The sequence below is a fragment of the Ursus americanus genome, chromosome 23, assembly GCF_024610735.1.
Source record: "Ursus americanus isolate L20-20 chromosome 23, mUrsAme1.1.p, whole genome shotgun sequence".
Classification (NCBI taxonomy): domain Eukaryota; kingdom Metazoa; phylum Chordata; class Mammalia; order Carnivora; family Ursidae; genus Ursus; species Ursus americanus.
The window spans coordinates 16,976,213-16,991,244 of NC_142149.1; positions in this window are offsets into that span (position 1 = coordinate 16,976,213).

Consider the following 15,032-nt stretch of genomic DNA (forward strand, 5'->3'; position numbering starts at 1 on the left):
TGGCTTAGCTCCTTTCCCCTTCTTCTCTGACCAGCTGGGGCCAATGCTCACAGACTTGTTGGCCACCTAGTACCAGAGGCTGCTCGCACCTAGAACCATGAGGCCTCCATACTAATACCACAGGATCGGAGGCCCCCAATTAACCAGAGTCTAGAGCTACTGCCTTCGAGGGTCATAAACAGGATCCTTGATGCCTAGGATTAGAGGTTACCGTTCGTCAGGGTCACCTTCATCTAAAAACCCAGGGCCACCTCCACCTGCTGTTGACCCCTGGAACCACCTAGACGCACAGGACACAGGCACCTAGTCCCCAGAAGAGCCCACCCAGGGCTGTTGTCAACCAAACCTTGAGGGTCACCATGAGACAGCACGTCAAACCACAAAGTCACTGATGTCGGGTCCGTCCTTGAACTTGTGTCGGATTGAGGAACTTTGTGGTAAGGTCATGCTGGCACTTCGCACATGGCTTCTCTTCAATAGGCTCTGGGTGTATTTTCCTTTACTGACTCTGTGTAATAAGATATCATAGAGTCTCCTGGATGGCTTCTCCCACCGCCTGAACTTCTTCCACTCACTCAGCTGGGTCCTGGATTCTCAGTGCGAATTTTTCAGAGGAAAACAGGTAGTGTGTGACCCAGCAACCCTCCCTGAGGGGGGCCTGTTCATCAAGAGAGCAAGTGTGTGGCCTTTGAATGTAGGCTTCTCATTTTCCAGAAAGTTATTTTGAGGAGTAGTCTCCAAGGACTTCCTGGAAGAGGAGGCATTAGTTCCCCAGAGACAGAGCAGACCATTATCAGGGACAGGGACTCCCTAAATCACAGGCTCTCCGTCCCACCCATGCAAGGGCTAACATTTCTCCATGCTTTTCAGCGTTGGACTTGACTGTGACCTTGCTGAGACACCCTAGGGGAGATGTGGAAACGGATTCTTTTTTCTCTACTTCCCCACCTTCCCCTAGCCAGCAAATACACAGCTTCAGAATATCACGCATGTACACAAATTTCCAGCGTTTTAACAATGGGAATCTTAGTAATTTTGATTTTTTAAAAAGGTATACATCTTTTTATTTTATTTTATTTTATTTTATTTTATTTTATTTTATTTTATTTTATTTTATTTTATTTTATTTTATTTTATTTTATAAGAGAGAGCTCATGAGTGGGGAGAGGGCCAGAGGAGGGAAGGAAGGAGGGAGGTGAAGAGGAGAGACAATCAAACAGAAACAGAGGTCATGCTGGGGGTTCTTGCCTTGAGGAACCTCAAAATTCAGGGAGGATCCTTGCCTAAGGGAGCCCGCCTCAACAGAGGAGTCTCAACTGTCTATTTCAACAGTAATAATCGCAGAACCTAGAATCCCTTGTGCGTTACAAGCCTCATACCCTGCTGGTAGGAACGTAACGGGGTGCAGCCGCTTTGGAACACACGTCGGCGATCCCTCCAAATGTTAAATGTGGAGTTACTATATGGCTCAGCAATTACACACCTGGGGATTTACCCAAGAGAGCGGAAACATACGTCTGGACGAATACTTGTGCAGAAATGTCCACGGCAGCATTAACCACAACAGTGAGAAGGTGGAAACAAGCCCAAGTCCACCAACTGGTGAACGGATAAAGCACGTGGTCTACGCACACAACGGAAGAGTATTCGGCCACCAAGAGGAATGACGGCCGGATGCACAGTGCAGCGTGCATGAGCCTTCGCGATGTGCGGCTGAGTCAAAGCAGCCGGTCACAAAACACTGCACACTGCATGATTCCATTTACAAGAAATGTCCAGAAGAGAAAAACCCGTAGAGACAGAAAATAGAGCACTGGTTGCCTAGGTCTGGGGGTGGGGGGTAGGGGGTGAGGGGTGGAGGGAGGATCGGGAGTGGTTGCCAACAAGCATGGGCTTTGGGGGGCAGGTGGTGAAAATCCTCTGAAAGTAGGGTCGTGGTGATGCTTGCACAATTCTGTAAATGTACGACAAACCACCGACCTGTACACTTGAAAAAGGGTGAACCTTATGGTCTGCGAATTCTCCCAATACAGCTGCTATTTAGAAAATTCCAGGAAACTGTGTCAGGTGAGTTGGTCGTTGCAGGATTTAATTCTTACAGAGACCCGCAGGAGAGCTAGGGAAGTGGCCTGGTAGAGCAGTGCGGAGCACAGAGCTTGCAGTCCAGCAGTGACCTTGAACAGGTCCCTCAGCCTTCATGAGGCTCAGAGTCCTCATCTGTAAAATGCGTACCATGATCCGAATGCCGTACACACAGCACGGCCTGGAACACATAGGCATCGTTGCCATTAGAGATAGTACGTGACCTCCTCCCATTCTTTGCTACTTCTCAAGCTCCCTACAGTGCAGTCGCTCTTAGAGGATGAGGATGATGAAGGAGAAGGAGAAGCGTTTATGAGGGTCTTATATCTGCTTCTCTCTGGCAATTCACTCCTGCGTGTAGGACACGGCAGGGTGGGAAGACTACGGTTGTAGCGAATCTTCATCAGGCATTTTTGATCCCACAACATTTTTTCTTTTAAGCAAGCTCTGCATCCCACATGGGGCTTGAACTCATGACCTCGAGATCAAGAGTCACACGCTCCACCAACTGAACCAGCCAGGCACCCCAGTATCAGGCACTTTTGCAACAGGTTTATGTTGCTTAGTTTGTTTCTCATTTCATCCCAGAATAGTGGTCTGGTCTGGAGATGTCCTTACTTCATTCATGATTGAACACCATCCACAGGCCAAGCTCTGTGCTCTGGGATAGAGTGGGGACCAGGCCGGTGTAGGGTCTGGTCCTTGTGGGGCTTCTATTCTGGGGGCAGGGGAGGTAGATAATAAAGAAGTAACCCTATAACGAATGCATTTTCTCACCAGCTATAAGGCCATTGAAAGAAATAAAATAAAGGTGGGAGGGACTACCTACAGGTGTTCAAGGACGTTTCATTGAAGAATTGGCTTGTGGGCTAACGTAGGATGGGGGCATGTGAGGAAGAGGGAACTGGACTGGGAATGAGCCTGGCACATTTCAGGAACAGCAAGAAGGCCAGGGTGGCTGCAGCGGAGGGCGTGGCAAGGGGAGACCCTGAGGTGGACAGGGGTCCTATTACCCAGAGAAAGCAGGTCTGCGTTAGGGACTTGGTTTTTGTATGGAGGGCCGCTGGCTGCATGGGAAGGCTCTCCAGACTTCTTGTGAGGGGGAACGGGAAGGGAACAGCAGAACCCCAAGGCGTGGTGTCTAGTACGGTGTCTCCCTCTGCTCACAGCAATGGAGTGGGGCTGGGCCATTTGCAACACATCTTTTGGTTTCCCCCACAGTGTCCAGCTGTCAGGCCCCATCTCTGCGTGAGCTGGAGCAAGGTTTTGACCACTGAGATTCCTTCTGGGGCCTGCTATGGGTCCAGCTGGATAAGCTGCCCCCTCCCTGGACGCTGCCTCAAAAGCATCCTCCTTCTGTTTGGGCACGTGGAGCACATGAGGTTAGGTGTCATTTTTTTTCTTTGCTTTAGATCAAGCCCGGTCTTTGGCTGTGAATTGTGTGTGGAAAAATGCAGGCTCATAGATGCCTGCTTGTGCACGCCTTGTCAGAGACCCACGGGGGTGGGGTCCCTGCCGGAGACGGGGCGATGCATCGGAGCAGGCATTTTGCTCATACATGTGTGGGGTTCAGGGTAATTCAGTGGACACTAGATAGTGCGTGCGTGTGTGTGTGTGTGTGTGTGTGTGTGTGTGTGTAAGACAGAGAGAGAGAGAGAGAATGCTGTGGCAGGAAGTTTTCACTTGGCCAAGTTTTAACAACAAATAAGGAGCAGTTTGTGGCCAAGCAGTCCTTCTAGAGGGAAAAACAAACAGAGCAGGGGGCTGAGAAAGCCAGGGATGGGTTTACAGGTCCTGGGGTGGGGGAAGAAACGCAAAACTCCTGGATCTTTCACTTGATTGCCAACAGACACGGTGAGTAGCCAGCCCCACTTCTTCTTGGTAAAGAGAACTCCAGTTCTGATGAGATACCCATCCCCTCCAGGGACGGGATCTCCACCCCCCAGCTCAGGGGTAAATCCAGGTGTGATCACCCCTTTTCCCTTTTCAGAGATTAATTTGAACATGGGCAGGTAACACAATGCTAACCAAAGAGACTTGAAAGCAAGTTCTGCTGGGTTTGTGAGAAAGTTTCCCTCTCTCTTAAAAAGGGACATGAGAAGAAACTGTTCCCCTTACGCTTCAGTTATTTACAGTATAGGCCTGCCGTACCCGGATGTGTGGCAGCCACTTTGACACCACGAGGCGAGCTGGCAAGCACTTGAGGAGTAGTCAGGCAGAAAGATAGAAAAAATCCTAATTCTCCGGGATGCCATTGAGTCCATGACCCTGAGCCTCCTTGCCCAGGGTCTCCCGCAGAACTCTGCCTCTCCCTTGGAAATGAGGTGCTCCCATCTCTTGGGCCCCCTCCCTGGGCCTCCACCTCCCAAAACACAGAGCAGGAGCTGCCCAGTCCCACCACCAAGGAACCAGCTCTGGGATCTTGGAGTGGGTCTCCACATGTCCGAAAGCCTCTGTTTTTACACAGTGGCCCTAGTGAGATGATCTTAGCCTGCATCACAGAATCCAAAGGTCCCCCATGAAGATGATGCGTGGGAGAACCCGCCCCCAGCCAGAGTGGGTCAGAGCAACAAGACAGAATCGTATCCTTCTGCTGAGTCATAGCTGCTCCCTTTCAGATGTGTTGCACATGTGTGAGAGAGGAAGGCCTGGTGCACGGTGGCATCTGTGGCTATGGAAAAGAAGGAAATCCCTGGCCCTATCTAAGGACTGACCCATGACCTCGATTGCTTGGGCAATGAACATGGACAGTTAAGCCATCATTCCCGAAAGTTCATGGTGCAGCCAGGCAGCAGGGCCTTAGAGCCTGGGACAGCCCAGTGGAATGTGGTTGCTTCGTTCTGCAGCCCCTGGACTGTGTGTATGTGTGTGGTGGGGGGGAGTGGGGGCAAGGTGGAAAGATTGTGTGCCTCTGAGTGCATGCCCAGCCCTGCAGACCAGGGTCCTCCAAGGGACCTGCCCCAGTGTGAAGGAAAGACCCCGCCCAGCAATGACGAAGTGGCTAGGACATCTTTCCATAGCATCTGGGAGGAACAGGCAGGGCCGGATGTGGGCCGCTGACCTTCTCCCTTCCTCCTAGAGAGGAAGCTCCTCCTGCAGCCACCTTTGTGCTGACCGCTGGGCGGTTACGAATGCGTCCCCTGCCTGTCGGATCTCTTCCTGCGAGTGAGGGGCAGCCCGCCCAGCCCAGCCCCCACCCTGGAGAAAGCCAGCCCAGGAAAGGAGCAGCAGGGCCTGGCTTCTGACCGGCGCTGACGGGGCCGGGCGGGGTGGGAGGCAAGGACCAGAGGCCAAGCCAAGGCCTTCCCCGGGCCTCTTCTAGAGCTTGGCTCCCTCCCCTCTCCCGTAAGAAAATAGACACAGGGTCAGAAAGGGCTTCCCTGAACTGATGGACAGAGCCTGCCAAAGGCCAGACGGGGGCCAGCAGATGGATGGTGAGCGGCCGTGGGCCGGGGAGGTGGTCAATAAATGTGATTTAGCAAAACCCTCCTGTGGCATGGAGCCCGTGCCCTTTATAATTATCCCCTCATTTAACAGCCCCTCCCCACAACCCCATGAGGATGGTGCCATCATTCTGCTCCTTTTACAAATGAGCAAGTTGAGGCACAGAGAGGCGACGGCGCTGGCCTGAGACGGCCCATCCAGCGAGCGGCAGCGCCGGCACGTCAACTCAGGCTGCAGAGTCGATGCTCTTAACTCCTTGGCAACCCTGCCTCCCAAGGTGTGAAAATAGAGCACTGCTTGAGCACCTCATGCGTGCGGGGCGCCGTCCGGGGTGCCGCCCGGAACCCACCGCCGGAGAGACCAGCAGGGAGCCCTGCCGCAGCTACGGCACGCTGAGGGCGATTAGCGTGGTCAGAGCTGTACTGGGGGGCGCCATATTGTGACGCGGGAGGGCAGGAGACAAGAGCATGCATTGCAGCCGATGGCGGCCCCCACCATGTGTTGTGCCGGGTGCTTTCAAATATGTGACGTCATTTGCTCCTTGTAAAAACCTCATAAGGACAATGAAGGTCAGAGTAGTCAAGTAACTTACCCAAGGATGCACAGCCAGCCACTGGCCCCCACCCTCTGATAGCAAGGCCAGACAACTTTCCACTATACCAGGAGTATACTAGGAGCACGTGCCGATTAAGGAAACGGGGCTCAGAGAACTCAAGCAGCCTGCTGAGGTCAACAGGGGACAAGGGGCTGAGCCAGGATTTGAACCTAGGCCTTGATGAGCAACTGTCAAGGTTTGAGGTGATCCCCAGTGTCTGAGGATGGTGGGCCAGGCGCACGTTGGCTTTGGTGGGGAGGATGACACTGGTCCTCTGCTCCTACCTATGGGGCCCTTCCCACTCTCCAGCTCCGGCTCTTGGCTTACACGAGGCTTTGGAGACCCCCACTGTGAGCTCTCCTGATTAAAAAAAAAAAAAAAGATAGTAAATATTGCCTCTCAAATTGTGTGCTATTTTCTTAAAAGCAGGGACAGACAAAAAGGCCCCACCAATTTCTGCCTTGCCCTGGGCCCCGTAACCGCAGCTTTAGTTGGGGGGGGCATGGCATAGGGGGGTTCAATCCCAGCACTGTGGGTGAGCAGGGGGGGCCAGCCCAGCCTGGGTTGCCAACCCCCTAATCCCTCTCCAGTGGAATGTGCTTGATTTCAGGAGGCTAAGATTTTGGGGTGGGGGAGCTGCAGAAGTCCCCTTTAAAAAGCCAAACGTTCAGGCAGGCCTGTGGCCCTGCTGTTTGACGGTTCTTGATGGATGAGCCCCCGACCCTCTTGTTGAGCCTCCTTGTCCCCCCTCCTCACGTGCCCCCTCACTCTGTGAGGTCTGGCTTGTGCAAGGAAGCCTGTCAATGTTGGGACACGTTGGCCCCGTGGCCTGCAGCGGGACGGAGTCCTCTGAGGGAGGCCTGCTGTCTGGCCCTCTCCTCGGAGAGCTCCTGTGGCCCCAGGCCTCAGGGTCTTGGGCGCTTCCCTTTCAAAGCTGCAAAATTATCGCCATTAATGCAGCTTGTCTCCCGGAGGCCCTCAAAGTACAGTGAAGAGGTCTTAGCTGTGGAGGATTCGGGGCTCGATCTGGCTTATTTGGGGTGGACTTGGTGGGTGTTGAGTGGGGTTTTTGCCCTGGCAGGTGGCTGTGAGAAACACGCCGGGACGGCGGTGAGTTCAGCTGTGGACCTCTGTGGAGATGTGGCTCCTGCCTGGGTCCCTCTGAAGGCACCGTAGTGGAGGCTGACAAGGCTGGGAACAGGGCAAGCGGCAAGGGAAGTTTCTAGCCCCATCCTGAGAATGAGTGCCTCCTTAAATTTTGTGCCCTCGCTACCTGGCTTGCCTTACCCTGGACCTGAACCTGAAGCCCCATTCACCTCTGATGGAAAGCCTGCCTTGATTGCTCTCGGACGCCATTCTGAGACTCTGTGGATCCAAAGGACCCCGGAGGAGCCCACATGGCCAGGCTCTGCATTCTGGAGAACTGAGAACCCAATTGGTACGTCAGCATGTGCCAGTCCTGGGCGGCCAATCGGGGAGCGACAACTTGAGGGAAGAAGTACTCACTCAGGTCAGTTCTCCGCCCTTAAGAGCCTGCGACCTCAGAGGGAGGCCAAGGGCAAATACTCCAGACCAGGGCTACCCGCCTAGAAACAGAGCAGAAGCCACAAATGTGAGCCACATATTCAATTCTCAATCTCTAGAAGTCATAGTAACAGAGGAAAAAGAAACAGGTGAAATTCATTTTAAGAACATTATCATTTCCATGTGAATCAATGTGAAAAGGTATTTATACATTTTATGTATTTCGGTACTAGGCTGGTGAAAGCCAGTGTGCATCTTAAACTTACAGCACACCTCGATCTGCGTTAACTGCACTTCAAGGGCTCAACGGCCACGTGTGGCTAGTGGCTAGTGACAGCACATGGAGCCTGGGCTGTGCGGACAGCACCTTCATTTCAAGCGGAGAAAACAACCAGAAAGAATGCACCAAGGTGTGGCGGGTTTGAGGGCCTCAGAAAGGGGCCTGGAGCCTCCTTCTTGGAGACTTTTCAATCTGGACCAGCCTCCTTCACTTCTTGGCATGTTGTAGACAATCTGGCTTCCGGGATGGTTCCTGAGCCCTGGTTCCCAGACCTGCACTTCTAGAAGCCCTGTCAACAGGGCCTTGTCATGTGTGTATCACCTAAGAGGCAGTGCGAGGTAGGGAGGTAAGCCCTGGACCGGAGTCAAGACATGCAGCTTCCAACCCCAGCTGGGCTTGGAACTCCGGGTGATGTGGGCGGGTCACGTCCCCTCCTGAGGGCTCAGCTCCTCTGATGGTACCTGAGCAGGTCGATTGGTTATCAGTGCACTGGTTATCAAGGGCATGGAAGGCAATTTCCCCATGCCTCCCGCTGCCCACTCCACACCTAAAACCCAGAAGGCTCATCGAATGGCAGAGATGGAAGGGGATGACCCAGGGGCTCCCACATGCCTGGGACAAGCCCACGGGGCCGTAGAATGGAGGACTTCTATACTGACACCCTCTGCCAGGTCCCACTAAGTTGCCACCTGCTAAACACAACCCCCGCCCCCTCCCACGCACACGCTGGTCTGCTACAGCTCCGGTCAATTCATGGACGTGCATTGAGCCCTCCTGTAAGCCAGATCCTCAAAGTCCTGGTGCTCAAGGGGCTCATGTGTTGGGGTAAGGCACTGTCTCCTGACATGCAGACGGAATGATTCCTGAGGCCATCCCCGTAAGCCCACTGCCTCTCTAGGCTAGATTAGTTGAGCAGATTGACTAAAAGACACAAGCAGGTCTTTGTCCTCAAGAAGCTTATGATCTAGCCTGGAGACTTATTATCCGTGGAAAGCCAGTACTCCCAGGAGGTGAACGCTAAGGCACAGAGAAAGATGAAGACAAGAGGGTAGAGAGGCTGCTACAGGATGGGTGGTTAGGAAGTCGGCTGGAGGAGGGGTTGGGATCTGGGCAAGTTTGGAAGAGGGGATAGACACAGGCCCCCAGGTATGAGAGGATGAGAACACATGGTGTGTTTGGACTCCCCGAGTGGGAGCTGTGACTCGAGCCCATGGTCAGGCAAGGAAGCAGAGGCTCTGGGTTTGGGAGCTGGAGATGGGCCGGACCAGGAAAGGTGAGTTCCAGGCCAAGGAAACAGCAGCAGGGAGACACTGATGGTTCCTGAGCAGAAGACACACATGAGGCGGTATTTTAGGCAGGTGGCTCTGAGAGCGATATGCGTGGAGGGCAGATGGGCAGTGGAGAGAAAACCAGAGGCAAGGAATTTCCTCAGGAGGTCTTGCAACAGTTGCTGTGAAAATAACGAACCCTTGAATCTCACTCAAAGCCCTTCGTTCCCTTTCTCATTCATCCTCCTTCAACTCGGTAAGATACACAGAGTGGGTATGATTGTCGCTGTCTAACAGACACAGGAGCTGAAGCTCAGAGGAATGAATGGATTTGTCTAAAGGATCAAGTTGGAAAATCAAACTCAGGCTCTCTGTATCGAGTCCTGAACCTTTCCTACTACCCTACGTCTCCACGGTCCAGGAAAACGGGAACCCAGAAGGAGGAGACGGAGATGACCAAGGAAGGCTCTTGGGATGGGTGAAGTATGTTCAGAGGAAGGCGGAACTCCCTTGAGCCATGCATCCCTCAGAAGCTGCCACACTTTCGTACTGACTGATACCCTGGTTCCCGCTGATGCCGCCATGCCCTGGCTGCTGGCTAGTGAGGCCTGAGCGCAGGCCACCTGCTGCATAACTTGGGGCACTTAAGCTCCCTGAAGCTCGGTTTTCTCGTCTGTAATTTAATGTACCTGCATCAAGGGGCTTGTAAGGAATGAAGGAGATCATTAGAGCCCAGAGAGCAATCTCTCTCTCAGTCAGTTCCTCAAGTCTGAATTAAGCCAGTCTATGGCTCCAAATGCTGACACACAGACCCTCTTGTCCCCCGAGAAGAACCAGGAGACCACCACCCTCCCCCCTGCAATGGCTCCCAACCTCATGCTGCCTCTGCCTTCTTCATTCCTCCTCTTCTCCCAAGGATAGCCCCACAAACAGCCTGCTCTGTGTGGCCCCGAAGAGCCAAGGACTCAGAAGGCGTTCTCTAGCCTGGCCGAGGGCCTCCTAAAAACTGTGCCGATCCCCACAAATGCCTAATGACCCTAGGAATCACTTAGCAAGAGGAAAAGCCAGACCTTTGCCCTGGCTCTGCTCACAGGTGATGGGGTTAATCGGGAATTCTCTTTCCCTTGCTCAGGGCTGTCGGTGGGGGTCTAGCTCCCCGATGACCTGGGGACACATTAGTCAGTGATAAGCGGGGCTTTCCAGCCCCTTTTATCCTGTTTACAATACATTGGCTCTCCTTGGACAAAACCCTGCTTCCCCCACCTTGCTCCTGGCTGTTATGGCTACATGAGACAATTCGCTGATGGACTGTCCACGGAGGGCAGCTTTCTTGGACGCCCCTCCCCAGCTCCCGCAGCACCCGGGGCAACATCCCCTCCACCTGGTGGGTCCTGGAAGGAGCCACAGATGCTTGTTTTTCTTAGCTCATTGCAGCCTCTGAATTCAGAAATGTCATCCTTTCTGTCTGCTCAGTTTTAATCGAAGGGGTTGGGGAGCAAACCCAGAGGCGGTGAGATTATGTTTCTCCGGCTTTGGACAGCGACGAGGGTTTTATTGATGTCCAATGCAGAAGCCATCGGAGGTGTCTTATCTGTGGCAAGGCCCTTCTCTGGGTTCAACAGCGACCTGGAGGGCGGTGCGTGACTGTAGCCTGGACCTCGCTCCGCTCTCCCACCGTCAGCTTGGGCAAGCAAGTTCCTTTCTCTGAAGCTCAGCTGGCTTGTCTAGAAACCGGGGAGGCGATGCTGGTCCTGCCCCCTACCAGGTGGTTACGAGCACAGAATGAGAACCTGTTGAGAAAGTGCTCGAGGAGGAGGCATTTTGTTTAGCCCTCTGCATTGGCTGCAAGCGAGGAGCCTTTCGGCAAGGATGGCTCCTCTGACTCAGGCAGTTTCTAATGGCCTAAAAGTCAACCCTCAAATAATTCTGGGTTTCCGAAATGGCAGGCGGGCAGAAGCCTTAGGAGAATGAGTTGATTAAAACAGAGCCCGTTGCAACGCAACAGATATCCAGCCCGCGCAGACCTTAGAGCAGTCACAGATCCGGACGTGGGGGAGGCGCCGCGGAAAAAGCCACATCTTCTGTCCTCAGCCTGGTGGACACAGAACTGGGACCCCCGTGGCAAGTCTAAGTGGGAACACCAGGTGCCAGAGCAGCACGGAGGAGGAGTTCCCACCCAGCCTGGGTGTCAGGGGCGCTCCCCAAGGGAGGTGACACCAGAGCTGAGACCTGAATGAGCGGGAGTTAATCGGGCTTGAGGCAGAGGGAAGGGTGTCTGAAGCATAGGGAATTGTGCCTGCCAAGATGAGAGGACACAAAAGCCATTGGGAGAATATCTACGGTCACTTTAGTGAGGATGGGGGAAATGGCCAGGGATCTGTTCAGTAAGGAGGGCTCTGTCTGCCAAGACAAATTTTTTACTGTGTTCTGTAGGCATTGGGGAGCTGTCAAAAGTCCCAACATACATATGACAGCAACTCTCTGTCTTAGAAGGATCGCTTGGGCATCATTCAAGAGGATGATTGAAAAGGGGAGGGAGTGGTTGAGGAATGATGGGGCTCTTGACAGGCTCTCGTAGTCTGGCAGGGGAAGTGAGGTGTATTCACGGCCGGCATGGTGGTGGGTGGCACAGGTAGGGTGGGCAGGAGGGGCAGGCGGCTCAGCAGGAAACAGGACCAGGAGATGCACCAGGAGTGGGGGGCAGAGGCCAGGATTGGGGAGTATGGGGAGCACTGACAGTTTGGGAGAAGGGATCTGAATGAGGCAGCCAGAGACACACAACAGATTAATTTGGTTTCAGAGACAAGAATTAAGTTCCATCAAATTGGACAGGTCAAAAATACTCTTCAGAGGTTTCAAGTTTATCACACCACAGAGGGAACAAACAGGCTGACCGTGGGTTGGTGTGCCAAATCCTGGAACCACAGAACTCTGGGGCACTTCTTGAAGCTCAAATAAAAGGAGAGAGCGGGAAGGCATCGTATTTATTTTCCTGCAATATTACTTGACTCCATTAGCCAAAGCTCCAAGCCCTGCAGACGTCCCCCCTGCATCTTTCTTGTCAGCATCCCAGCTTCGTCTTCTCTACTGCAGGGACCCTCTGCTCTGGGCCAGAGGAACGACACACACGGCCCGGGACTTCCTCCACCTTGCCAAGTTTACCTCCCGGCTTGCCAGGAATGGCCTGCGCCTGCCTCTCCATACATCCTAATCTTGCACATACTTCAAGATCCAGCTGAAATCTCATCTCTTCTGGAAAGCCTTCTTTCATCATCCACATTCAAAGGGATCTCTTCCTTCCCTGCATTCTGACAGAACCTCACTGTCTTTCTGGCATTGTTACCTTTCGTAAGTCCTGTACCCTGTCTCTCTATCTAGATAATAAACTTTTTGAGGTCAAGTATTTATCTCTATATAACAAACTACCCCCAAATTCAGTCAGTTTGCTGTTATCTCTTGATTTCCTGGGACAGGAATTCAGGCATAGCCTGAGTTGGGAGATCCTTCTGTTCCATTCTTCTTCCTGCAGATCACGGGGTGGGTTTCAGCTGGTGGATAGACCAGTCTAGAGGGTGCAAGATGGCTTCTCCTACATGGCTGACGCCGTGGCTGGGAGATCTGGCTCGGCTGGGCATGTTGAGTGGAGCACCTACACATACAGGCTTTCCAGAATGATAGCGTCAGGGTAGTTGGAATTCTTCCAAGGTGACTCGGGTTTACCAGCATGAGTGCTCCCGAAAGCTGGGTGGAAGCGGCAAGGCTTCTTATGACCTGGCCTTGGAAAACCCAGAGTTTCTCTTCTGCCACATTATATTGAATACACAAGTCACTAAGGCCAGCTCAGATTGAAAAGGAAATGGAATTAGACTCCATCTTTTAATGGGAAAAAGAATATGAAACCACTTTTATTCAACAATGTGATATAGTCCTAAGACCCAGGCAAGTGAAGTCCCTGGCCCAGGTCCCAGGCCTGTGGGCCTCCCACTTTGGTGTGCTATTTATGAATTTTTCTAAGTCCCCCTTCAGTGGCTGGGATCATTCTAGCCTGTTTCTCCACTTCAGGGTATTCCCCAACCTTCTACCCCATACATGGTATTGATTGACCAAGTGTCCTGAAAAGCTCCAGGGCCCGTGTCCGTGGGTTGCTTCTACCCACCAGCACAGTATTTCTTTTGTGGATCAGGCCACCTGAATGGTGCTGACTTGCTGATTTGGGATGACTCCTATTCTTAGTGGACAAAGGATGAGTTCAGGACTCTGGGCTACTGACAGTCCACCACTGATGCTTGGAGTTGAGCCCCCTGTTTGGATCCATGTCATGGCTCTCACCAGCCTGTGTTCTGACCATAAGGCTGCCTCCAGTCTACAACACACTAGAACAGTGGGGCCGGCAGCATTTTTTGCCCACTGGGGGTTTCCCCCACCTCCACCTGGTAAGAGTGGTTACCCCACACCCACCACAGGCTTTCCACTGCATGTCAGGCAGTGCACCAGAGGTGGCCATGCCTGTCTTCTCGCTCGCGACCATTACTCTGCCGACTGGCTTTTACAATCAATGTCTTCTCCTTCCTTTCATCACTGCCGTGATGTCATGAGCCATTGAGTCAGTCTTAAGTAGGGCTAGGTGAGGGCCATGCAATGGGACTTCTTTTCTTACTTCATCCATGTACCTCCAGGCTAGCTACCATTTCTCCTCTGCCAACTGGTTTCAGCGTGTGGAAGTCAGGGGTGCAGTCAACACTGAAAGAGACCATATTCTATGAATGTAGTGATTAAGGCCTGAAGAATTCAAGGAAAGACATAGTTGGAAGATATATTATTATAAATTTATACTAAAAAATTCTGAACAGTGAATTAATATTCACATTTTCCTGCCTACTCTAGGGAAAATTTGCCATTAAAGTGTCATCATCAATGAAACACAGTAACAAATTTTGGGTCACCGGAAGTCAGTATTCATGCAGTGTGAAGGATGACCCAGCATCATGAGTAATAACATAACCATCATTAAATAAATCAATCAATCAAGACTCAGTTCAGTTATCATCTTCTCTTTGAAGTCCTCTTGAATCCCCAAGCTAGGCTGAATGTCACTTCTCTGTCATCACATAGTTCTTAATCACCTCTATCCCACACTCACCACGTGGTATTCTAATTGTCCTTGTGGATGTTTCCTTTCTGTGTAGATGTGTATATTAAAGAAGGAAAAATAAGATGAAATCAGAGAGGGAGACAAATCGTAAGAGACTCTTAACTGTAGGAAGTAAACTGAGGGTTGCTGGAGGGGAGGTGGGGGAAGGATGGGGTAACTGGGTGATGGGCATTAAGAAGGGCCCTTGATGTAATGAGCACTGGATGTTATATGCAACTGATGAACCACTAAACTCTACCTCTGAAACTAATAATACACTACATGTTATTTAATTGATTTTAAATAAAAAAATAAAGAACTTCAATGGCAAGCTGATGGATGTTTTACCCATCTTTGTGCCCCAATCCTTGCATTACGCCTGATACATAGTATGAGTTTAATGAATATATGTATGAAGATTCATGGAAAGAGACCACTGGACTAGGTCAGGTAGACTCTGGTGAGCTAGAAAACAGATCTAGGAGAACAAAGGAGAGGTTGGAAGGCCAGCCACCCACAGAGATGTTGGCAATATAGATCAATTGTCTAGGTGGCTTAGTCATAAAAGAAAAAGAAATGAGGTAAAAGTTAAAAGCACAGCAAGATGGAGGGATGGAGTTTTCTTCTGTTTAGAGAAAGCCCTACAGCCATATAAAAACCTAAAGAGCCTGAGAAGCAGAGGGGAAGTCCTCTGGACTTCAATTTCCT